The 27,602-nt window shown below is 39.9% G+C and overlaps 1 protein-coding gene and 1 long non-coding RNA gene across 2 annotated transcripts in view; both read right to left on the minus strand.

Annotated features, from left to right (window-relative positions):
• Positions 1 to 19,250, minus strand: part of LOC105855695 (uncharacterized) — a 94,294-nt gene extending 75,044 nt beyond the window's left edge. Inside the window, exon 1 of the long non-coding RNA XR_012922196.1 lies at positions 19,154 to 19,250. This is a non-coding gene — a long non-coding RNA (uncharacterized LOC105855695). The remainder of the gene's footprint in view (positions 1 to 19,153) is intronic.
• LOC142874245 (uncharacterized) overlaps positions 1 to 27,602 on the minus strand; it is a 680,900-nt gene that overhangs the window by 613,700 nt on the left and 39,598 nt on the right. The window lies entirely within an intron of this gene.

The following is a 27,602-nucleotide window of genomic DNA, read 5'->3' on the forward strand; positions in this document are numbered from 1 at the left end:
CAACCCCCCCCCCAGCTCTATATCCAGGTTTGAACCCAATTAGGTTAAGTTTAAGCTGGGCTACTTCCTACACAAGTTCCGAACAGTCCTGTACAGCCTCTACATGAAAACAGGAAACTCATCCTCAATTGTGAGAGTCCCTTTCTTGTAACTAAATGTAATAAGAGGTTGTATTTATTAAGCACCTATTACAGGCCGCCCATGTCATAGACATTACCTCACTTCCTCATTACCAGCCCTGTAGGATAGTTTTATTATTTCCTATTTTACCCACTTCTGCTGTGACCCATCTGCTTATTGAGGACAGGATTGCAGGCAGCCTGAAACAGAACATGAAAAATATGACCGGTAAACATTAGCTGCTGTAACAAGTCCTGGGTGGGGTTTGTCACAGGCCAGAAGTTTGTATTCTTTCTCAAAACATGAAGCCCACAAATTAGAGGGCACCCAGTCCTGACAATAACGTCAGCATCGCTTCACCTGGACTATTTTCTTTAATAACCATGCTATTTTCCTTGAGGAGAGAACTCTTTGAATCCAACAAAAAAGCTTAATCTTGCAGGTTCTATGAGCAACAAAGACTCAGCAGGGAGTGACTGACAGGTGGGGGAGGGAGTGTGGAGGAGGGTAAGTGACAAATCACTGATGTTGAAAATTTAGCAGGACTTTGCAGCTAGAACTCAACTGAAATAATACTCATGGTTCTGGGTGTTTGTTAAAAAGTTTGATGCAGTTCCAGTTAGGACATAGTAAATAAGAAGAGACTATTGTTCACACAGTAACAAGAAGACAGGTAAGGCCGGGCGCGGTGGCTCAAGCCTGTAATCCTAGCACTCTGGGAGGCCGAGGCGGGCGGATTGCTCAAGGTCAGGAGTTCAAAACCAGCCTGAGCGAGACCCCGTCTCTACCATAAAAATAGAAAGAAATTAATTGGCCAACTAATATATATAATATAAAATCAGCCGGGCATGGTGGCTCGTGCCTGTAGTCCCAGCTACTCGGGAGGCTGAGGCAGGAGGATTGCTTGAGCCCAGAAGTCTGAGGTTGCTGTGAGCGAGGCTGACACCACGGCACTCACTCTAGCCTGGGCAAGAAAGCGAGACTCTGTCTCAAAAAAAAAAAAGAAGACAGGTAAGGTACAACATCATAGTTTTAAAAAAAAGAAAACCTCAGAGAAATAATGACATAAAGAAACTAAAATGAACTAAATTCCACAAAGTGGAAAACTTCCCAGGAGAGAAGAGAAAGATTCACCATAGACAGGGAAAAGAGAAACCAGCTGAACTTTCAATGAACTGTTAATGTCAGGCATAAGATACAGTGACAGATCAGAATTCCAGAGAAAGTCAGCCTCCACCAACCAACTCTTTCTCAGGGGCTTTCCCCAGGTACATGGGCATAGTATGCCAAAGGTGTGGGCAGGGCAGGAGAACTGAGAGAGATTCCCCTGGGTTATGTGGAGACTGCTTCTAGCACAAGGCTGGGGCCTAATGACAGCTGAGGATAGACTCAGGAGAACTGAGAAAACCCCTCTGAGGCATGCTAGGACTTCACAGAATGCTTAGCAGTCGGTGGTCTTCCAAAAAGTAGGGACAAGCAGAAGAACTGACAGAATTCCCTGCCAGTTCCTCGAGGACTTAATGGGCATTCAAAGACAGGTCAGGGCAGGAGGATGGAAATAGATCTCTCAAGGAGCAGAAAACAACAGCAGAAGAGGAGAGAAAATACATGTTAAAGGTAACAAAAGAAGAATTACATATTTACACATATTAGTTTCTTTGAAAAACTGACTAAGGCAAAAGTAATAACAATGTATTATGGGATTTATAGCATAATTAAAAGTAAAGTATATGATAGCCAAAGCACAAAGATTGAGAAGGGGGTAAATTATAAGTTCTTCTATTATTTGTGAAAAGGTATAATAATATTTGAAGATAAAATGTTATAAAGAAAAAATGAATATTATAATCTTCAGAGTAGTAGTTCTCAACTGGGGCAATTTTCCCCCAATGGATATTTGGCAATATCTGTATATTTTTTGTTGTTACAACTGGGGAGGGGAATGCTATTGGCACCTAGTGAGTAGAGACCAGGGATATTGCTAAATATTCTACTATGCACAGAACAGTCCCCCATGGCAAAGAATTATATAGCAATAGTATCAAAGTTGAAAATTCTTCTCCAAAGAAACCAGTAAAAAATAACACAATGAGATATAAGGAAAAGGATGATAGAGGCAATAAAAAGAAATGTTTAAAAATATTCAATTCACCCAAAAGAAAGCAGGAAAGGAAAAATAATAAGACATCTCTTTTCTTCTAAAGAGAAAACTATTAAGATTATAAATTTTAACTAATTATATCAATAATTATGTTAAATATATGTAGATGACATGCCAATTAAAAGGCAAAGATAATCATAATACATAAAAAGCAAGACCCAACTATATGCTGTTTGTGAGAAATATACTTAAATACAATAACATAGCCAGGTGTGGTGGCTCACGCCTGTAATCCTAGCACTCTGGGAGGCCAAGGCAGGAGGATTGCTTAATGTCAGGAATTTGAGACCAGCCTGAGCAAGAGTGAGACCTTGTCTCTACTAAAAATAGAAAAAAAATTAGCCAGTCAACTAGAAAGAAAAACAAAAAATTAGCCAGGTGTGGTGGCTTGTGCCTGTAGTCCCAGCTACTCAAGAGGCTGAGGCAGGAGGATCACTTGAGCCCAGGAGTTTGAGGTTTCTGTGAGCTAGGCTGACACAATAGCACTCACTCTAGCCTGGGCAACAAAGCGAGACTCTGTTTCAAAGTAAATAAATAAATAAATACATACATACAATAACACAGAGAGATTAAAAGCAAAGGTTTAAAAAGATATACCTTGCAAATACTACTCATAGGAAAGCTGGTGTGATCATATGAATCACCAAAAAAGTAACATAGGAAATATTATCAAATACAAACAGGACATTTCATAATAATTAAAGAGTTAATTCATCAGGAAGACATAACTCCAAGTGTGTATGTACGTACTTAATAGCAGAGTTTCAAATTATATGAAGAAAAAAAAAATCATAGAACTAAAGGGACAAATATACAAACCCATAATCACAGTTGAAGATTTTAATATTCTTCTCTCAGTACATTATAGAATCTGTAGACTCAAAAAAATGAATGAAAATATAGAAGATTTGAACATTACCAATCAAATTGCCTAATTGGTGCTGACAGAACATTACACCTCACAACTGCAGAATAACATTCTTTTTAAATGCATATGGAACATTCACCAGGATTGGCCATAAGTTGGGTCATAAAATGAATCTCAATGAATTGCAAAGGAGTCAAATAATGCAGAGTATTTTTTCTGGTTACAACTAAATAAAAAGGTCAATAACAAGATATCTAGAAAATTCCCCCCAGATTTTTGGAAATTAAGCAGTGTGTTCTAAATATCTCATAAGTTAACAAAGGAACCATAGAAAAAAATAGAAAATATTTTAAACTAAATAATAATGAAAACATGACATAAGTAGGTGGGATGCAGTTAAAGTAGAGCTTATAGGAAAATGTCTAGATTTAAATGCTTATATTGGGAAAAAAGTAAGGTGAAAATCAATAATCTAATCTTGAATATTAAAAAACTAGAAAAAAAGGATCAAATTACTAAGTAGAAAAAGAAAGTAAAAAATAATAACAGAATCAATGAAATGAAATAGAAAATAGAGAAAATTTTAAAAGTCAAAGTTGGTTCTTTGATCAGAATAAAATTTATAAAATACTAATAAGATCAATACATTAAAAAGAGAAAACATAAATTACCAATATAAGAAATGAAGAAATGAACATCACACCAGCTCTGACAGACATTAAAAGGATAATAGGTGATATTATAGATAACTTTATACTAACAAATTTGAAAAATTAAGATAAATATATAAAACTACTGTGTGCAACAAATGAATAAATCTCAAATCATGTTGACCAAAAGAAGATGGGCATAATAGAGTAAATACTATATTATTTCATCTATAGAAACTCCAAGAACAGGAAAAACAAATCAATAGTAATAAAAATCAGAAAATCTTTTTCTCTGGGGTTGCTAGAAGAGCAGAGAATTGACCGAATTGGGGTATGAGGGAACCTTCTAGGGTAATGGAAATATTCTATATCATGTTAATGATGGGATAATGGGTACACAGTTCTATATAATTGTCAAAACGCATCCACTTGAATACTTACATGTGCATTTAACTATATGTAATTATAAAATATACAAGTTTGATACAGAAGTGACTTCTGGAACATACAAACTTAGAAGGGAGGCTCCACAAATATACACACCCAAAGGATTCTCACCCAGGCCTGTATCTCTGAGCTCACCTAGGCCATGGTACCACTGGGCAATTCCCTCAGGCACCTTGCAGTGGCTCCCTCTCCCCTTTCCCCAGGGACTACACCAAGACTTCCCTACATTCCTTTAAGCCCCAACCCTGACATGGGGCTCACCTCTCCTCATGGCATAGTTTTGCCTTCTCTTTTATTGGGAATATGCTGGCCCCTAAAACAAGGTTCCTCAGCATCACCTCTTTCATTTCTTATCACAGTATTCTAGCCTCCTCATAATTTTTATGTATCCTCCTTCTCCCTGTCCCACCTCCACTTCTGCATACTGAAGGAATAATATGACATATAGATACATTTAGATAGATAGATATGCATGAGGGGTGGGGTGAGAGTGGGGGAAAGTCCTAGCTTTCATCATATTTTCAAAGAGACCTGTGACCTTTTTAAAAAAAGGTTTAGAACAACTGCTTTAGCCCTTATACTCTCTCCCTTGGCAATTTCCTGTGACTTCAACTCTTTCCTATATTCTAGTGATTCCCATACTATGCAATCTTGGACAATTCATGTAACCCCACTGTTAATTTCTTCATCTCTCAAATGAGAGATGATAAACTAGTAAAATCTATCATACAGGATTGTTGTGAGGATTGAACAACACAATTTTACAAGGAGCTAACTGCAGACCTGCTATGTAATAGATAAGGATTGGCTAGCTTTTTCTGTAATGGCCCAGATAACCCATACCACTCCCTTGAAAAACATTCCTTCATGCTTTTACCTCCTACCTCTTACTACTTCCAACCCCCAAATCTCTCTTCAGTTCTCATTTCCAGGCCTGGATCTCTGACTCCCTACAGTGAAACTTCACATGAATGTTCTCTGCAACACAACACATCAAGAATGGAAATAATCATTCCTCTTACCAATCAAATATCAATCACTGAACCTAACATGGAACCTGTTACATTTCCCAAACATGTGAGCACTCCCACGCTTTTGTGCTGCTCCCTATGACCATCCACCTCTCACTCAGCTGCTGAACTCCTATTTGTCTTATAAGACCCAAGTCAAATGTCACTGCTTCTCAATAGCATCTCCTGACATCCCCACTACTACCAGCAGCCACCTTGGAAGATGGGTTGCGCTTTTCACTGCACTCCCACAGGACTTTCCTTTATGGTATCTGCTATGATTCTTTGTGCACATGTCTGCCTCCCCTACTTGAATGTGAGCTCCATGAGGACAATATTTTTAAAGCTCAAAATTAATGTAGAAATTAATTCCAATTCACACAAACTTAATTCTATGGGGCCAATACTATGGAGAGGCAAGTGAAATAAGTCGTGCAAGTTCTGGGTCAGAACTTTATTTAAAATTTTGACATTTTATTTATCAGGAAGATTTTGCATTAATGTTGATTTTTTTAAATATTACACTAAAATATTTTTACCTTGATTACTGAGTTTGTTGGCACCCCCTTAAATTTGTAACCAAGGTGAGTCTTGGCCCTGAATTAGTAGCCAGCAGCTCTGGGATTCTAGTCTGGGTTTCTCTAATTCCAAAGCTGTACTACTTCAAAGATCAAAAAGACCAGACAGTATTTAACCTCTCAAGTTCACAGTCTGATTGCAGATAGCGACAAGCTGGTGGACAGCTACAATAGAAGTGACATCCGTCACCTTGGATGTGACTACAGGGGGCTGTGTACAGAAGAACAAGTGTCTAACCCTGCCTGAACCTATCAAGGTAGAATACACAAAAGAGAAAAGGCCTGAGCTTAAAGGATTTCCCTGATGTGAATTAACCCACTTGCCTTGGAAGACAGCAACAGCTACAGTAAATTTTGGACAATTGTTCATCTCTCTACCAACTATAATTGTCTTTGTTGTTAGAACAGGGCTGAGTGACATATAGCAGATGCTTAGTAAGTGGAGGTGGAATATATGAGTGAGTAGACAAACAAATGATGGGGGTTGGCTGTAACACTACAACCTCCCCCTTCAGTGCACACTGAGGGAGCACAAAGCTGGAGGTGCCAGGTCACTGCACAGGGACATATGTGGGCAGACAGCAGGGGGCAGCCACACCAACCTCTTCCCAGAGAGACATTCTGACAGGCTGATGCCAGGGGCCTGGGCAAGTGCACACACGTGGCCCACACAATGCTGCCTTTGAGCTGTGTGTGGAATGTGGCCCCTGCATGGTATGTGCTCTAAAGAGCCTCCAGTGTCCACTGGGCAGACAGATGGCACTGGCCCAGGTAGTCTAGCTCTGTGTCCACAGCAATAAAAATACCATCCGCAGCCACACTGGGCAGGGCTGGAGACACACCAAGGGAGGAGGCAGCACGTGATGAAGGTTGAATAAGAAGCCACTGTCAGGTCTGACCACAGCAGAGGACAACTGCAGGAGCCACCATCCTTCCCCAAAGAAGGCAGCCCTGTTCTACAGTAAGAGTAATAAATGTGTGACCTTAGCAACTAGCTCACCTTCCCTCTATTAATTAGGTGTAAAGTTTTCCTACTTGGTTATAAGGATTTAAAGAGTTTAGGTACAAAAATGCTTACCCCGGTGTTGGCAAAGAATAGGTGCCCGATAAATATTAGTCCTATTTTTAACAGTTTGTATTTTGTAGAGCAGTTTTAGGTTCACAGCAAAATTCAGAGGAAGGCAGAGATTTCCCATATAACCCCTACCCCCCACACATGCATGGCCTCCCCCATCACCAACATCCTTCCCAGAGTGGTACATTTGTTACAACTGATGAACCTACGTTGACACATCACTATCACCCAAAGTCCATTGTTTACATTAGGGTTCACTCTTGGTGTACATTCTATGGGTTTAGACAATGTATAATGACATGTACCCAGCACTGTAGTACCATATGGAGTAGTTTCACTGCCCTAAAAATTCTCTGGGCTCCACCTATTCATCTCTCCCTCCCCACTAACCCTTAACAACCACTTATCCTTTTATTGTTTCCATAGCTATGCCTTTTTATCAGTTTTATTTTTGGTCTGCCTTCTCACTCAAAAAAATAAAATATGGTTCCAAACTAATTATCACCAGGGGTTTCTCAGAGCTGAAAAGAGATAAGAGATACATGGAGAAATAGCAAACCCACTTGTGCTTCTCCCTTATGGCATCCCAGGGTAAAAAACCCAGCTCTGCTACTTACTAACTGCTACCTTCAGCAGGTGACCAGATCTCTCCACTCTGTTTCTTCATTTGTGTAGTGGGGATAGTTAACAGTGGTGGGGACTAACAGCTCTTTGAAAAGCATAAAATTCATTGCAAGTTTGCTCATTCATTTATTGAGTGAGTCCACTCTTTTAAGCCTCTGGTGGGATACCATGAGCTCATTGTGGTACAGCAACAATTCTAGGAGGCAGAAACTGAGCAATGGTGATATTCAAGGTAATAAGGGACAAAGCTAGATTTGGACTAGGGTGTGTCTGGCTCCAAAGCCTCAGTTTATTCCATTACTAGCAAGTAACCTACATGTTGAACAAAGCAGCAAGTTCTATGCTTATAACAGTACAAAGCAATAACTTTTCAGCCCTGCCCCAGTGAGTCACAGAGAAGGTCATATGTGAGTTTGGTCTTCGCAGTAGATGCTATTGGTACCCTTGGCCCAGGCCCAGGAGCCCTCTACCTGGTGGGTGTGCCCAGTCCCCAGCTGCTATATTGGCTGCTAATTGCTCATGGCTATACCTTTTTCCAGAGAATTGCCTGCAGCAGACAGAAACCATCTGGCCTGACAGTGCCTGAGATGCTATGCACTTCTCCCAGCCCCCAAAATCCCAAGAGCAACCTTCAGCCAATACCTGGCTGATTCAGAGTAGAAAGGGCTGCCCCCCTAGCTTCAAAGGTGCTCTGCACCCTCCAGAGCTCTCTAGAGGATCAGACGGAGGCTAGACTTCAGGTGAAACCCCCTCTTTGGCTTCATCCACTGCCTTATTCCATGTCCCTTGCTTCCTTACAGGTATTTCTTCTATAAGCACTTCCGCAGTAAGCCCATGCCTAACTGTTCCCATCTCAGGCTCTGCTTCTAGGAACCTGACACAAGACAATCTTGAGGAATGAGTGGATATGTTTTTTTAATTAAGAAAAAAAGGGGAGGGCATTTCAGTAAGATGGAATGTCTTCAATTAAAAAAAACTTAAAACTACTGAAACTTGTGTCAGCCACAGCAGTATGCACTGGGAGAGAGAGAATCAGCAATCCAAAATGCCTTAAACCTCAAGGGGCAGGAGGGGTTTGTAGATTCTGTAGAATGGGGGGTTTTATAAGGAAAGATCTAATCAGGATGGCACTTGAGAAAGATGTCCCTTGTCCTAGCAGGACCATGGGAAGGTAATTGGATTAGCAGAGGAAGACTAGAGGCAGGAAAATTGGATGTAAGATGGTGTTATCACCAAATGATTTAATTAGAGTCAGGAAGTATGTTGAATGAGAAAGAAGCATAACATTAGAGAAAAATAAGTAACTAAAAATGTGAAACATTTGTTAATAATATTTTTCAAACTTTAATGTAATCTGTTCCCAATGGCTTTCTCTCTTTCCAATGAGCATTTATTCCATGTCTCAGGGTACAAATAATCCTAAACCCCATCACCTGGTAGACCCCTGCATGCCACGCCCTGTGCTGGGCACTGACCCCTGCCCTTGGAGCCCCCACAGTCTGATGCCTGTGCCAGGGACAGCTGCTTCCAAGATCAAAAACAAGCCAGAAATAATCTTTTCCTTTTCATGTCAGCTCTCCCCCAATCTATAATGATATTTCTCATTTGATGTACTTTAATCCAATGTGTCACTGATGAATAGTGTAATTTGGGCAAGACTAGAGAGTCCTCATAATCCAGTGTTTGTATAACGGCTAGTACAATTTGAAGACCATGGACTCCAGCATCAGAAAGACCTGGGATCCAATTCCAGCTCCATATTTTCCTGGCTGTTTGCACTAAGCAAATACTTTAACCTCTCTGAACCTTGTTTTCTCATCTTAAAAATTGAGGACTATAATATCTATCCCTAAAAGTATTTAAGGGAATTAAATAGGACAAGAGAAACAGAGTGCATAGAATAGTGCCTGGCTCAAAGTAGATGTTCAATGAATGAAAGCAATTGTATTACCATTATTTAAATCCTGCTGCATTTTTTAAGTGATTTTTAAATGTGACTCCAGGGGAGACATTGATTTCCAACTGTCTTCCTCATCTGGCTGTTCATCTCCTGATCTGCCAATCACCTGTGCCATTTGAAGGGTGATTATTGAAAACAGATGTTGTTTTGTGCCATGACGACTGGTATGTGGTTTCAGGACAATTATTGGCTCAAGTGGGTCAGGTGGCATCTGAAAAATGCATAGGAAATATGTATCCTGGCATAGTATTCTGAGAAGTGAGCCTTTGTTCCCTCCACTGCTTTACTTTCAAAGCAAGGAGGTGACATCTGTCCACATTCCACCTGCCTGTGATGCCAGAGAGATACAGCCAATGGGTGGGGCTCCATGTTAGAAGAGCCTAGTGTCCAAGCTACACTCAAAGGCCAGGAATTTAGGGGAAAGTGGAGGTGATTGCCTACCCTACTGTCCTGCAAGGCCTCCTCCAGACCTGCTGCAAGAAGAGACAGAAACCAAGGAGGCCATTACTGCAGTTCCCTTCTCCTGTCAGGAATCCAGTCCTAGGCCTCAACATCTCTGCCAGTTTAGCTCTAAGGAAGCCAGCATCTGAAATCTCAAGGCCATGGGCCATTCCTCTAAACCCCCCTTATCCAGTCACTCCCCAAAGTCCTACTGAAGAGACTTCTTATGTTTCATTAAGCAACCACACTTCCTTTTATCTTACCTGAACCATGGAGACAGCCTTCTGAGGTCTCTCCCAAAGACTTATAGGGGGAAATACCTGCAAACCACCTCCTACCCCTGACACCAGAGCCCTCCTTATGAACCTTCCGGAAAGCTATAAATGTCTGTATCTTGATCTAGGCAATGGATGTATACATAAGTAAAAATTTATTCAGTACATAGAAGATTGTTAGTGTCCTTTGTGCACTTTATCATATATATGTTATTCCTCATTGGAAAAAAGTTTTTAAAATTGTCATTTGAAGCTCTGTATGTATACTTGTGATAAACACATTTTGAAGAATAAAAGCCAGAGCAAAATAAAAACAAACAAACAAAAAACCATAAACATTGCCCTTAAGCTTAGTGATTTCAGAAAAAGGGAATCAAACTTGATGGGAAGACCACCACACAGATGTGAAGGGAACTGGACTCACATCCCAGCAATTAAAGTTTTTAAAATAAAATAAAATATTAAAATGGCAGACTCTGTACTAAGCCCTGCAAATTGATTCTAGCCTGGACTTTACTCCTGGCTTAGTGGAAGGAGGCTGTCTTTCTGTACCCGGGCAATGGGACACCATGTGCTTAAAATGCAGTTGGCCATGCTTTGTCATGTACCTGTTCCCCCAGCTCAAGATAATCTGGAAGTACCTGCTCCTGTGGTTCATGGGGCAATCTCCACGGCTTTCAGCCATACCCAAATGTCAGTATAGACAGGGGTCATGTGGCTATGAGTCAAATATTTCCAAAATTTATTATTGGACTTGCAGGATTACACTGATTGCCATTCATGGAACAGACCACATTATAAAGTAGTAAGTTTCCCATTGAGTGAGGACTACAAATACTTACAAGATATCGTTGAGGAGTGGACCACAGTCTGAAGAAGAATCATTTTCTTCTCAAGGAGCTGGCATTTTATGGCCTCATGATGCTGTGTGAGAAAGTCAAGGAGGGAAATAGAACCACGACAGGGTGAGAACCTGACCCTGTGTTCCACTGACCATCATTCCATCAAACTTCTCTTTTATACCAGGGGGTTGGAATGAGGCAAACATTTTGATGCAGAGTAGGTTGATGAAAAAAATTTCACATTCATAGAACAAGCTCACATTCCCAAATGTTTGCTTGTACCCAAGCAGGAACACCAAAATGAATGTAAGTTAGTGTCACGTGGTGGGAGAACTGTGAGCTGGGAGTCGGGCCTTTTCCTAATCTTGGCTCTGACATCTCAGTTTTATCTGCTATAAAATAAAGCAATGGGACTAGATTACTTTTTCCAAACTTCAAATGTGAGCACCATCTTCAGTATGTTTACCATATTCGCATATGCTTGCTATATTGTGATTTTTGTCATATCTACATATCACCTGCACGATTTACATAATATTTTTGGTTAAAGTCTCACTTTTTTTCCTTGAAATTGACTTTAAAAGGAAACTTGATAGAATTACCATGAATGGAAACCACTGTCACTTGCCAGAACAGAGGCAGCCATAAATGTAAATACAATAAAAACAGAACAATGCTTTTAATTATCTCTGGAAAGTGCTGCCTGTTGAGGACTGGCTGCCTAAGATCTGCTGTATTTCGTTGAAGCAGGGAGGTCAGTAAATGGTAGAAGTCTTAAGGACATTCCAGCATCCCTAAGATTTTACCCTTGAATAATCAAAAAGATTGATAGAGAACTTAAAAGGGAATCACTTTTCACTATATACACAAAGTTAATGTTCTATCTTTATAACTTAAATTATTTCAATACTCCTATGTGTTTTAGGAAACAATCAATAACTTTTAAAGTCTACTTCTATACTAATATCCCATTTGGGACTTACTATAGAGAGAGGATGATCATAATTCATGGAAAATCTGAGTTATAGACTATTCTGAGAGAAATGACTTTTAATATCCAAACAGAAATGTTGTCAGAACATCTTTCAATTAGAAGGACTTTGAACATACATTAATAAACAGATAGAAAGGATTTGTGATTTTCATGGTCCTTGTTTATTTTCAAATAAACACTTCTAAATGATTTGGCAGTGCCTAAAAAATTGTTCATCCTCTTGAGTAATTTAAACACTCTCCCCTGAAACCTTGTTTACACCATCATTTTGCTTAATGAAGCATTTTGTCAGGCACTATGCAAAAATAAATTTAACCAGAACCTATATCATCAAATTAACACAAATTCCAGATTAGTGAAGTTCAAATGAATCATGATATTAGGGAAATTATTACAAAAACTTGTTGGATTCAAACTGCAATGCCTTCATAACAAGACTCTACAAGAGACTCATTTCCTTGGAAACATTTAGACATAAAAATATACTTGTCCTATTTGGACAAATGAGGATAGGAAATGCCCCTCAAATATCTCTGAATGATATTAGAATAATTGATATGTATAGCCTGTGGACTGTAGCAGAATATTCACTCATCTTGATTTTCTTTCCTAAGTTTTTGTCCTATTGCTTTTTCTAATTTTTTATGTGATCTTGACCAAGTTCCTTTCTCTTTCTGGAATTAATATCGCACATTTGTTTTAAAAAGGGGCTGGGGTTGGACTAAAGTAGGAGTCAGCAAACTTTTTCTGTGAAGGACCAGATAGTAAATATTTTCAGTTTCATAGGCCATATGGTCTCTGTTGCAACTCAGTCATTGTAGCAAGAAAGCAGCCGCAGGCAATATGTAAAAAAAAAAAAAAAAAAATGAGCATGGCTATGTCCCAATAAAACTTTACTTACAAAAGCAGGTAGTAGGCAAGATTTGGCCCATAGACACATAGTTTTCCTTTCTTGGACTAGAAGATCTCTAACTTCTAGCCCTGACATTGTCTTTGTGATGAAAGGAAGAGAATTGCCCAAAGCCTGCCATTTGACAGAGCTGGGATTAAAACTATGGTCTCTGAATTTTAAATTCAGAAGTCATTTCTCCACAGCAGACTGTCTAATCAATCAAGAAACCTATAGCTACAATACAGGGCATCAAGTGCCTCCATAGAGAATGGGAAGAATTATTAATCCCATACCCATGATTAAGGTAGCATTAAATTTCCCCCTCCCCCTTGCCAAGAAATGTATCAGATTGGAAGAGGAAAACTCAAGGAGGCCAGTTGGGGGTTGGAGGCGAGATTTGGATATTGATCAAAGTCCTGAACTGAAAAGGGAACAATTTCTTCACTTCACATGTGCACAGCACTACATGGTTTATAACAAAGCACTTTCATATGTGGTATTTGATTTGTCACGACATCCCTGTGAGGTGGGACTGTAAGGCTCTGAGTAACTACTTAGTAAGTGGCATCAGAGGCAGGAAACAACTTCATTTCATTTATTCATTTGTCCATTCATCCGTTTAGACAAATATCTGCCAGACAATCAACAAGGCAGGAGATGAGCACTAAAAATGAGGCACATTGTCCCTGTCCTCATGGAGCTTACAGTCCAGAGGGGTAAGAGACAACAAACAAAAAAAGAAACCATTAACTAAACCACTATGAACAGTACTAAGAAGGTGCTAAGAGAAGACAAATATGGTGAAAGGATAGAGGACTGAGGGTGGGGAGCTTCCCCAGGTTAGAGGTCAGGAGAGGCTTCTGAAGAAGAGTTTGTAGTTGAGCCAGGAAGGATGAGAAGAAGCCATGTGAAGAGGGGAACCTAATGGGTTCCAGGAACTGAAAGAAAGAGCCTAGGGCTTGGATTCAAAGAACTGGCACCCAAGGTCATGCCACAACTGTGAGCCCCAGGTCCATTATGGGCAGAATGAAAGGGATGGAGCCAGACTACTGGGGACCAGGCCATCTCCTCTTTGTAAAGGACATAAGATCAGGAACAAGCTACTTAACCATCTTATGACTCAGTTACCTGCCCTGAAAACCAGAATGACAATAATGATACCCACCTTTTGGGTAGGTGGTAGAAAGGTTTAATGAGATCATCCTGTAAAGCATTAAGCACAGAGACTGGTATCCAGTAAGTGCTCAATAAACATGGATTGTTGTGAGAAATAGAAAGACAATGAGAGGAAAGGAAACTTTTTTTTTTAAAGGGGTTGTAAAATGGGGCATCGATGTTTTCATTACAAGCCTTTTAACACATCTTGACAATGTACAGTATATCATTTTCATAAAAATAAAACATAAATTTAAAAATTTTTCATGTACCCACATGGAAAGAATACACTTCCCTTTCCTTCTCTTTACCTGTCATCAAAGCCAATGAGTCTTTATGACCTCTCCTTTTTCTCTCCATCTCTGCTACCACAGCCACTCCAGCCCAAGCCACCTTCATCTCCTGCCTGGAGGATCCCACAGGCCTTCTCCTGGTTTTCCCAGTTAGACTATAAACATCATGAAGGCCATGTATGCGCATGATTTTATACTACAGTGTTTGCTCAATAAGCATAAACAAATTAATAAATGGCTTCTAAGGGAACAAACATATTTCAAAGTTCTTATGGGGCCCTAACTATCTGCCTCCTGGCCCCTGCAGAAAGAAGCAGGGATAGGTAACAGAGTGAGAATGGAGGAGTGATTCTCCATTCCCCTTTTGCTTCGAAGAGGAAGAGGATTACTGAAGGCTGCTGAGACATGCCTGGAGAGCCTCTACCAAGAGATCTGTGCTCCAGGACTGGAAGGCACCTCTGTGTACCGCCTGCATGCTGGGCTGTAGCCTGGGAAGAAGGCCTGAAGCTGCTCAGCTGGGGGCTGTGGCTGGTTACCCCAGGTTCGATCTTGCAGAATTTGGGAAAGAATGGGATGGAAAGAAACGGAATGTTGGTTTTGCCCCTGTATTAGTTTCTTATGGCTGTTGTAACAAATTATTATAAACTCAGTGGCTAAAAACAAAACAAATTAATCATCTTACAGTTCTGGAGGTCAGAAGTCCAAAATGGGTTTCAATAGGCTAAAATCAAGGTATAGGGACGGGGCTGCATTCTTTTCTGGAGGCTACAAAGGAAAATCCTTTCCTTGCCTCTTCCAGCTTCTGGGGACTGCCCACATTCCCTGCCTAATAACTGCCTCCTGTCTCCAAAGCCAGCCACAGCTGCTCAAATCCTTCTCAGCTACTTCACTCTGACCATTGGAAACATTTTTTAAACTACTCTATACCCATGCTGTATGTGATTATTATCATTATCCTCACAGTCCTACTTTACAGACAAAGGATAAATATATTCCTTACTCAAAGTCACAGTATGATAAACAGTGAGACTGGGATTTAATTCAGGTCTGGGCGATTCCATAGATATAATTTACCTGGCCTCTTACTATCATCCAAGGAAACATTGGAGGCCTAGTTCTGCCCTACAGGGAAGACCACCTGCCCTACCCTGGTCACTCAGGAGCCCAGATCCTGGGGGGGGAGGGCACCACAGTTCTGTTCAGAATGAATAGGGAAACCATCTCGGCATTTGAGTTGGGCTCCCTGTCCAAGCAGGATACAGAATCCAAGGGTCCGTCCCAGGCTCTGTCTGCCCATCTCAGTCTCCATCCATCCAACCCAGTCTCTGTCATCCCTCACGGTCTCCATCTATCTCTCACACTCTCTATCACAGTCTCTGTCCATCCATCATAGTCTCTGACAATCCACCCTAGTCTCCATCCACCCATCACTGTCTCTGTGCTTCACAGTCTCTGTCATTTGGAGATGGAGCCCCCAGGCAGTCAAGTAAACCACACACCTTCCCTCCCAGTATTTCCTGTGCTATTTATTCTATCTGTTGTACAAACAAAGATTCTAAGGCTCAGAAAACTGAAACGACCAGCTTGGAAGTCACGCAAATGGGAGATGGCAGATCCAAATTCAAACCCCAATCAGCCTGATTCAAAATTTACATTATTTGGCATTTTGTCAGGAAGCTTCTGCTTAAGTGATAGAAAACACTTGAAGTAGTACATGGCATTTGGGGGACTTCATATTTTAATGAACAGGATGATACAGGAGAGAAAAAGAGAAGAGAGGAGAGAAGAGGGTAGAGTAGGTGGAATGGAGCACAACGCATTTTCCCTCACACAGCACATGAATTGGACTAATACAGAAGTTGTAGTCTAATAAATTATATTATTGGTTTTTTTCCCCTTTCTACTTCCCTTCCTTACTTTTAGTTCCAACCACCTACCCCATAAAGGTACTCTTATGAACTTCCCTAAAGATGCTTAAAAATTAACTGAATCTTCAAAAAAAAATCCACAAAGAACCACCGCTTACTGAGTATCTACTATAAGCTAGGCACTATACAAGATATTTTCTTAACATTGTCTCATTTAATCTCAAAATACCTCTGCCAGGAGGACAACATTACCTCCACCATAGACGAGGAAATGAAGTCCAGACAGGTTAGAGTCCCTCAGTCACAGAGAAAAGGCCAGAGCAGAGATTTGCCCCTGGATCTAATTCTAAAGCTCTTGTTCTCTTGTACTGTTAGGCTGCCTCTCAAGAAATGAATGGGGTTCGCTTCAGTTAAGGAGTAACCATGACCTGGTCACAAGGGAGGTGAATCCTCATCCAAATGCCCCTCCAGAGCACCATCTGGTGACCACCTGGGAAAGCTGTATACCAGTGCTGCTCAAAATGTGGTACCCCAAGTGGCAACAGTGACATCACCTGGGGGCTGGTGAGAAATCACATCCTTGGGTCCCACCCAGACCCACTGACTCAGTATATATGAAGACAGGGCACAGAATCTGTGTTGGTAAGCTCTCCAGGGGATTCTGATGCCCACTAAACTTTAAAAACCTCTGCTATACACAGCATCTGTGTGTGACTGGCAGCAAGGAGCATTATTGGCCAACTATAGATTTGGAAAATTAGATATGGAAAAGGAATGCCTCTTCCTCCAAGGACTCAAGAATTCCTTGTGGAATGGAAAATTGAACCCAGAAAGCTTCACTTCAGGTTCAATTCCCATAATTAGGAATTCATCCATCTTTGCAGTCAGGAAGAATAGAGGCTGAAACTGGCAAATGAGAATTTTCAATACAAAGCCAGTCCCACCTTAGGAAATTGTGGAGCCCCACTGTACCTTCAGTTCATGATGGGACTTCTATCTCTGGTCAGTTAGTGAATCTAAGCCCCCAACAAACCAGGACTTGCTTTTCTCTCTGTGGTTATTTATTGCTCATTTGCATCCATTCTTACAGTAAATACTGAAAACAAAAGTACTCTTCCCAGTTTCCATCTTGGCAGCCCTTTTGCTTTGAGTATATTGATTGCCTTGGGACTGATGCTACAAAGTATGGATTACAGATGCTTAAAGAACAGTTATTAACTCCAAGGGGGAAAAAAGTTGTGAAATCAAGTAGATATTTAAATCTGATCCTGTGATTAATAATGCCTTGCCTTCTTTTTCTTAAATCCACCTTAAATGTGTATTCAAAAAATATCTGACTTCACTTTATTTTGGAAATGCTTTAACATTGAAAAGCAATGGCCCATAATCTCAGCACATTAACATAATTATTTTCATTTCTGCCCATTTTGCTTCAGGCCTTGTTTTCATTATTCATATACAATTTTGCATGGTTGTAATTACACAGTAGAAGTAATGTTTAACTCTTGCCTTTTTTCCTGGTAAAAGTTTCAGCCTAAGTGAGTTCCTGCATTATCTCCATGATGATCATTTTCAATTTCTGGACAATGGACTCATGAGTTGGCATACCACTTATGCATGCCACAGTGAGTCAGGGAGTATTTATTGAGCTCCTACTGTGTGTCAGATGAAATTCTAGGCCCCAGGGAATCTAGCGGTGAAGAAGACAAAGTCTCTGCTCTGGAGACTGCGGCAGCTTACAACTCCAGGAGATGCCATTTACACTCTTGTCTACATGAATGGCACCCCTGGAGCTGGCATCACACAGCCTATGTGGCTCACACTGGAAAGTTACTTCCTTAGGGCAGATTCCTTTCATTCCTTTAGGGGTCAGGTAAATGTAACTAAAAGCCAGGGGCATTACATCTAGGGATATATACATCTTCATGGCTGTTGCTATCATATTACTACATTGTTCTCCTAAGGCATTATACCAGTTTTCATTGCTAGCAGAGATAGTAAATGTGTCATTTTCAACAGAAGCTCATCAGCATTGGGTGTTAATATTTTTTTTCAAACATTTGCCAGTTGAGTTGGTTCATGACATTACCTGAAGACAAGCTATGGATTTAAAAATGCATGCTCCCTAGAGCTTATTCATCCTTCAGAGGTTTCCTTCCACATACAGGATGACATTGTTAAGGACTAAATGTTTATGCCCATCCCTCCCAAATTCAAATGTTGAAATCCTAACCCCAATGTGATGGTATCAGGAGGCGCTTTTGGGAGGTGATTAGGTCATGAGAATGGAGCTCTCATGAATGGGATTAGTGCCTTTATAAAAAGACACAAGAAATTTGTTTCCTCTCTCTCTCTCTGTTTTCCACCACATTGGGATATAACAAGAAGGCCATCTGCTAACCAAAAAACAAACCCTCACCAGACACTGAATCTGCCAGCACCTTGATCTTGGACTTCCCAGCCTCCAAAACTACAATAAATATTTGTTGTTAAGCTATCCAATCTATGGCATTCTGTTACATTAATAGCATCCCAAGCTAAAATTGACACTTCAAACATCAGAGTTAAAAATAGGACACTGATATATTTGAATGGTCTTCCTAGAGCTAAAAGCAGAAGAAGGCTTATCCACCAGGGGTTAAAAGTTTTCTCTGAGGAACAATCTGGACCCTTGTCTTGTGTTGGGCATGAAAAGGGAGGAGAGAGTGGGTGCAGCCTCCTCCAACAATCCCCATTATCTCAGCAGCACTCCGCTCCTCAGAAGCTGGCTCTCCTCTCCCATGATTAGCTCCCCATCCCCTCAGGATCCCCCAAGACACTTCCTCACTGGGCAGGTCTTTCCCTACTCCAACAGGCAGGGCTGAAGATTCCCCTACTCCTCCCTCCTTGCTGGAGCATACCTTGATGGAGGCCCTTTGCTGCAGGAATAGTCAACTTGCCTTTTCACCTGGGTCTTCCCTATAGACCCTGAAAGCCAGCAGCACCTGTCCTCCACTGCCTTGTGTCCCCAAGAGTGGCATATGCCTAGCTCACAATAGGTGCTCAAAAGATGTTTGCATGGCCTAGTGAGGCAGAAGGGTCAGAAAGAGGATAAATATTTTGGCAGATGGATAATAGAAGATAAGTCATAGTTACCACCTTGATGTGATCCTTGGCAATCTGGTCCTTCGGGAATCACCAATGAATTCTAGATCCCTAAGGGACATGAGCAGATCTTATATGTTTCCCATTTAATCCCAATCACTCTTTCCCTTTTATTTTCAGATATCCTTAATTCATACTCTGCCCAGAAATTCTTCAAATTCTCCCATTATTGTGTTTCATTTTTTAACCCAACCCTAACCCTACACATTTCAGAACAGAAAAATATATTTCATTGTTCTTGTGCTTCAAAATGAAAGAAATAAAAGTAGTCTCATATTTTGTGAGTAGCTTGCTGTAATACCTTCTTCTCAATCCTCAAAAACAACCCTGAGCAGTAGGTGGTATTATTATCCCATTTTGCAGGTAGGGAAGTGAAACTCAGAGAAGTTAACTGCCTGAAGTCACGCAGCCATAAATGGCAGGCAGGATGCAAACCCTGGCAGGCTCTGCCCCAGGTCATTGACTCTTTGCTCTGTATTCCTGCTGCAGTTAATAGCAAATGCCCAACAACTGTCAGAAAGCTGAGTTCTTCTTTAGCTTGGCCACTGACTTCCACAAGAATACTCATCAGCACTGTCTTCATGGCATGCTGTCCTGCACTTAGCAAATGGAAGTAAATGCTAATGCTATTCCAACATCAAAGAACTATAAAAAAGAAGAATCGTGGGCCCCAAAGCCAAGCAGGAGTTCAGAGTCTTTGATGTGTCCTTGTGTTGCTCCTCAGAACAGCTTGTTCCAAGGCATAATGTCTACTTTTAGAAAGCCCCAACATGGCTCCTAGGGGTAGGTTGCCACAACATCCATAAATCACAGTGACAGTCATGTTTATAATATGTCCATCTGCTCTTCGTAACTGGAATTCACATAATTCAGGTGAGTTGGAGAATCTGACTTGTGAGCATAACCTCTGGATTTGAAAGTGGAAAAATGTCAGTGTTGGAAGAGTTTTTGAAAGAACTCAGCCGAATCCTATTGTTTCACCTGTAAAGGAACTGAAGTCCAAGGTCCTAGCCCCACTCTGATCCTCAGTCTCCTCATGTGAGAGAAGGTTGAACTCACTCCTCCTGGAAGGCTCTTCCTAATTTAACCATCTACAAGACTACAGGCTCAAACTCAGTTCTCTGGATTGGAAGTGTAGTCTCAGAGCTCAGGGGATATGCCAGAAACAATAAACAAAGAAGCCGAAAATGTTTCTTCTAAGACAGGAAAAGGAAGGAGCCACAGCATATTTGGGGGCCACAGATGGCCCTCCTTGGTTGCGTAAAATATCCTTGATCAAGACCAGTTTTACTTTCCTTCCCACAACTAATCCAAGCCACTGGAAGAAAACACATGCTGTCTGCCAAGGGTATTATGTGTATACAGAACAGAGTGAAGGCTAAGCTTCAGGTACCCAGGTAACAGACCTGGTATCCTTAATGAATATCAGCAAGAGACAAACAAAAAGGTGCCAACTTTTTACTAGCAGGCTACATTGTCTTAATTTTAATGACAGTGATTTAAATAGAAAAGGAATGCAGGAACGGGTCATGTATCAATCTTAAATAATATTTTTTTTATTTTAGCATATTATGGGGGTACAAATTTTAAGGTTTCAAATAATGCACTTGCTCCCCATCCCCCCACAAGTCTGAGCCTCAAGCATGACAATCCCCCAGACGGTGCACGTCTCACTCATTATGTATGTATATACCTGCCCCCTTCCCACCTGCCCATTACCCAATTAATGTAGTTCCTATGTGTCCACTTAGGTGCTGCTCAGTTAATACCAATTTGCTGGTGAGTATATATGGTACTTGATTTTCCATTCTTGAGATACTTCACTTAGTAGTATGGGTTCCAGCTCTATCCAGGAAAATACAAGATGTGCTAGATCACCATTGTTTCTTAAAGCTGAATAGTACTCCATGGTATACATATACCACATTTTATTAATCCACTCACAAATTGATGGGCACTTGGGTTGTTTCCACAGCTTTGCAATTATGAATTGTGCTGCTATAAACATTTGAGTGCAGGTGTCTTTTTCATAGAGTGACTTTTGTTCTTTTGGGTAGATGCCCAGTAATTGGATTGCTGGATCAAATGGTAGATCCACTTGTATCGCTTTAAGGTATCTCCATATTGCCTTCCATAGAGGTTGTTTGGAGTCCCACCAGCAGTGTAGGAGTGTTCCTATCTCTCCGCATCCACGCCAACATCTATTATTTTGGGACGTTTTGATGAAGGCCATTCTCACTGGAGTTAAGTGATATCTCATTGTGGTTTTGATTTGCATTTCCCTGATGATTAGAGATGTTGAGCATTTTTTCATATGTTTATTAGCCATTATTCTGTCTTCTTTAGAAAAGTTTCTGTTCATGTCCTTTGCCCACTTTTTGATAGGGTTGTTTGATTTTGTCTTGCTGATTTTCATGAGTTCTAAGTAATTCTAGTTATCACCCCTTTATCAGATGTGCAGGATGCGAAAATTTTCTCCCATTCTATAGGTTGTCTGTTTACTTTCATGACACTTTCTTTGGCTGTGCAGAAGCTTTTAGTTTGATCATGTTCCATTTATTTATTTTTGTTGCTGCTGTGATTGCCTTTGGGGTCTTCTTCATAAATTCTTTGCCTGGGCCGATATCTAAGAGAATGTTTCCAACATTTTCCTCTAGAATTCTAACAGTTTCATACCTTAGGTTTAAGTCTGTTATCCAGCGTGAGCTGATTTTTGTGAGAGGTGAAAGGTATGGGTCCTGCTTCAGCCTTCTACAAGTGGCTATCCAGTTTTCCCAGCACCATTTATTGAAAAGGGATTCTTTTCCCCAGTATATGTTTTTGTCTGCTTTGTCAAAAATTAGATGGCTAAATTAAACTTAAAGTTGTCCAGGTTGAATTGTGCAGACTGGCTTTAAATATGGAGATGAAAAAAAAGTCAGTTATGGAGCTCGCACGCCTCCTAGTGGCAGAGATGGATTACTGCCGGTTCTACCCACTTGGAGCACTCAGCCCTGCCAAGTTTCACTGTGACACAGTCAATTCACATCAGTTAGGAGCCTTCCACGTACCAGGCTCTGGGCTATGTGCCATCATGTACTTAGTCTCATTAATGTTCACATTAGGTGACTCTCATTTAACCTATTTTATAGACAATGAAAGAGAAGCTCAAAAAGCTTAAGTCACCAGTCCAGAGTCACTGAGCTGGAAAAGATTCCAACCAAGACCTAGGGATTTCCCAGTCCAGGGCTCTTTCCCTAACATCACAATGAGTACAAAGTGCTGAGAGTACAGAGATGAATAAGACCGAGAACCTGTTGGGCTGTTTGATCTTACCGTGTTCACATATTTTAACTGGCCAGGCAGACTCATATTAAATAATCAGAACACAAAGTCCTAAGTCCTGTTTGCACAGGGGTAGGAACTGAGCGTAGTTCCTGTGCTCAGGTATCCCAGTCCTCCCCACCCTAGGGCATCCCTGACAAACACCTCCATGCCTGGGGGAGCAGGGTGCTGGTGTGGGGAGCAGTGCATTGTTAGTGAGGCCAGCTTGAGGAACTGCCTGCATCCAGCCTGACACCTATGTAAGAAATGTGGCTCCAGGATGAATAGCTATAAAAACAGACATCATTAACCAGCCCAAACCTTCAAATGTTCCAAGTCAAGGTAGAGTCAAAAGAGAGTTAACAAGGCTTCCAATTTGTCTTTTACAGGGTCTGATTTGTCAGGTCAAGGAAGATACAGAATCCTGTGGGAACTCGGCACACAGAAAGTCAGGCTGTTATTTTGGCTTGTTTATGGGGCTGACAGGTTAAGAAATGACTGTGGCCAAAGAAGACCTGGGCATCTATTTTTGCAAGGTACCAGGGTTCTATTCTCTTTTTGACACTGGTAACTAAACATCCCACGAGACAGAAAAACAGTCACAGATTTTTTCACATGCCAGCCTTTTACATACATATAAATTATGTGGTGGAGTTTTTTCTTCTTTTGTTGATGCATATAAATGCAATTTTATAGAAATAACAACACAACTTTGTATACTAGGTTGCAAACTGCCTTTTTTCATGTATACTGTGAATAATTTCTCATATTACTTAAATATTCTTCTACCTCATTTTTTGATAATTGCCTGGAATTCCGATTTATAGACTCAACTAATTTAAAAATATATAACTATTTAATTATTTAATAAAAATATAAAATAAAATTCATGTGGCTTCAAATTTTCATAAAAATTCTTAAATCTAAGTCCTTGCTACATTTTTATTTTTTACATTTAAATCTATGTATATTTTTCAAAATATTTAACCAGTAGCTCCACATCTTTTATTCACATAACATAAAGGTTAAGGGTACAAACTTTAATGTTAGGTCCAGGTTCCAACTCTAGTTGTGCAGCATACTAATGGAGTGACATCAGGCTGGGCAATGACTGTGCCTAAGCTTCATTCCTTTATAATAAATGAGTAATGATAGTCCATACTTCCCTGGGCTACTATAAGAAGTAAATAAAATAATGTATGGAAAGCCCTTCACTAATAGATAATGTTCAATAAATGTTAGTTATCTGTATCCCTTCCCTATTAACACAGGTTTGAAATGCACAGGTCCACAGATTTTTCAATAGATTACACCAAGTAAGCCTGCATCTTCTGCCTTTCCTGCCTCCCCTTCTACCTCCTTTACCTCTTCTGTCTCTAGCCCCCTTAGAAAACAAGACCAACCCTTCTCCTCTTCAGCCTAGTCAATGTGAAGATGATGATGAAAACCCTTATGATGATCCACTTCCACTTAATGAATAGTAAATATATCTTCTCTTCCTTATGATTTTCTTAATAACATTTTCTTTTCTCTAGCTTATTTTATTGTAAGAATACAGTATAGGATACATATACAAAATATATGTTAATTGACTGTTTATGTTATTGGTAAGCTTCTGGTCAACAGTAGCCTATGAGTGGTTAAGTTTTTAGAGAGTCAACAGTTGTATGTGCTCAGAACCCCAATGTGTTCAAGGGTCAACTGTACTACCTTTATGCCACTCTAGATCTGCACATATCTGCGCCTTTTTCTAGGGTTTCTATTCTGTCCCATTGTTCTGTCTGATTACTCTTGCACCAGTAGGACATGGCTTTAATTTAGTGCTATAAATTTTGGTTTTAATAAAGCTGGGCATGGTTCTCCTCATTACTCTTCTTTATACCTGTTTCAAACATTTTTTCTCCCAAAGAACCACCAAGGGTGGAAAACCACCCTTGACAAGTTCAAAAAAGTTCATGAGCATTTTATAGAAATTCTATTAACATTATGTCTTTCTTTTCAATACAAAATCTTCCGATTAAGGAATCACTATATATTTCTTCATCTACTGCAGTCTTTTTCATGCCCCTTGTAACATATTATAGTTTTCATCATGCATGTTCCGTATATGTCTCAAATTTATTCCTTTTTTTAATGTCTTTTTCTATTGCTATTAATATTATGCTTGGGAACTTCTATTGCCATTATATTTTCTATCTGTTTTTTCCGGTGTTCATTCGATTTATTCACTCACTCACTCAACAAATATATATATGAAGCACCTATTATGTGACAGGTACTAAAGATTTAGAAAACATCCCATGGATTAATCTCTCACATTCACATACACATACACATACACACACACACACACACACACACACACACACACACACACACACACACACACCTGCCCTTGTGAAGCTTACATTTAGTAGGAGAAAACAAAAAATAAAAAATATTATATAGGTAATATATTTCACAAGATTTAAGTACTGTGGGATGGGGCAAGGCGGGCTAATGGGAATCAGAGGTGTTGGGGGAGGTTGCAATTTTAAATAAGGTGGTCAGAGTAGTCCTCATTGAGGAAATGTCTATGAGAAAGGGCATTAAGGAGATGGTGTAGAGCTGCCCAGGGGAAGGTTTCTAACCAAGAGGCTTCAGCCAGTACAAAGGCTGAGGAAAGAGCATAACCAGCATCTTTAAGGAAGAGCAAGGAGGCTGTCTTAATAGGAAAGCTAATGATTTCTATATGGCACTTTAAACATAAGACTCAATACCCATACCAGTATGAAGATCTTGGAGAAGGTGGCACTCACAAAGATATCCTTGAACCTCAAATAAGTCAGAGCCTTGGTTTTTTGGGGGTGGCACCTTGATCAAACTTTGTAATTACAAACCATAGACTCCTCTCTCATCCCTCTAATCTAGTACTTTTCTAGTACTTTTCTGGATGCTACTGGTATTTGAGGCAGGAAAATTCTTCATTGTGCAGGACTGTCTCATGTGTTACAGAACAATTCAAGTCTCTGCCCCCTGCCTGCTAATTGATGTCAATACCCCCTGTCACTGTGACAATCAAAACAACCCCAAACTTATTCCAAATATCTCCCAGCTGATGTAAGGTCACCTGGGACCAGTATTCCAGACAAGTTTTGCTATCAGGGTTTTGTACACTTATCCATGAAAAGGCATATACTATGTTGCTGATTGAATAGGCAGCCCTGTGAATTACATAGCAGCCATGTTGGCAGGAAAACTGACCATGATTTTTTCAAATGAAGTTCAAAGATGTGAAGAAACTTACACAAGGTAACACAGCTGGCAAGTGGATGAATCAGGATATAAGGCCAGGTCTTCTGGTTCAATTTACATGGATGTGATAATTTAACTATCAGCTAATATCAGCAATTCTAAGTTCACCCAGATCATTTCAATTTCAGTAAAAATGTTTCACATAAAGAGGGTGATAATGGAGGAAATGGGCTAATCCTATATAATTTAACAATAATAGTAATAGCAACGTTAATAATAGCCAGCAGTTACCATGTTAAGTGTCAGGTACTATGCTAACCAGCTCACCCACATTTTCTGCTTACACTTTTACAATGTATACTTATCACCACCCCTTTAAAAATTAGAAGCTAAGTCTTAGAAAAGTAACAGGGTCATGCGAAGAGAAAGGCAGAGGTGGGGGTTGATATCCACAGCTAACCTAATAAGCATTAGGCTATCCCACCTTCAAGTAATAATGTCTCCTTGTGCTTACACAGCAGCAATTAATAAATTATAGAAGAATAACCCTGCAGGGCTCTGTATTTTACACTGGGCTTCCATATAAAACTCCAATCCCAAGTCTCTTTTTTAAAAGTTTTCTTTACAATAAATCAACCAATCTAAACAATGGAATCCCAGAATACTGTCTAAAAGCTAATTCGCCTCCTAATTACCATTAGGAAGGTGTTTGGCTGAATTTAAAAACACTTATTGAGTCAATCAATGGTTGCCTTTTGGTAACTATTAGCATCTAAATTATTTTAAAAAGTAAATCAAACTTAAAGCTTTTTATATGTCAGGCCATAAAAATTTCTTGGGTGTCAAATGGGTTTTGATGAGCACTAACAGTAAATTGTACTAGGAATCAATATCATATGCTTTATAGTTCCCTAGAAATAGCATGCACCTCGGTTTTAGAAACAAGGGACAAAGGCTTGCCCACATCTATCATTTTTGGCCAAACACAAGATATTTGAAAAAATCTTTAACCACACTGAAATGGGTCTGGATTTACCTCTTTTTCTACTATGTCATTCAAGACATTCAATAGCTGGAATGACTCATAAAGTGTAAAAGATTCAAGTAGGAGAGTCACAAGAGAAACAGTTTGGGAGTCATTAAGAACAAGATTCACTCAGTCTAACCTTGTCTCAACATCTTACACATGTGGGAAAGTATAGGAAAAATATTTTTAAATGATTATACTACTTCTTCATAGCACGATTGAATATATCTATTTGTTCATGTATTTGTAATTTTAACCCCTAACGCTTCCCAAAAATTAGTATCATCAAAACAGAAAGATATAATCTGGTAGAAGAGAAATAAATGTATCAAAAACCCAGAGTTAACAGAACTAATAGAGTTATTATAACAAAACATTAAATTTTACTTCACTATATCTGGCCTCCAATGCCCCCCGCCCAAAAAAAAAAAAAAAACCAACAGCAACAAAAAAGAGGAGTTATAGACTTCTTATTGCCATATAAAGACTGGTTACTAAAAATAAAAAAAAATAAAAAAGACTGGTTACTGTTTGTCAGGTGAGACAAAAATGTTTCTGATACTGATTTCCGGCAGGAATTTATCACTTGGAACTTTATATGGTTGACATTGAAAATCATTCCCAGTGATATCCTCCACATT

This window comes from Microcebus murinus, chromosome 12, assembly GCF_040939455.1.
Source record: "Microcebus murinus isolate Inina chromosome 12, M.murinus_Inina_mat1.0, whole genome shotgun sequence".
NCBI lineage: Eukaryota > Metazoa > Chordata > Mammalia > Primates > Cheirogaleidae > Microcebus > Microcebus murinus.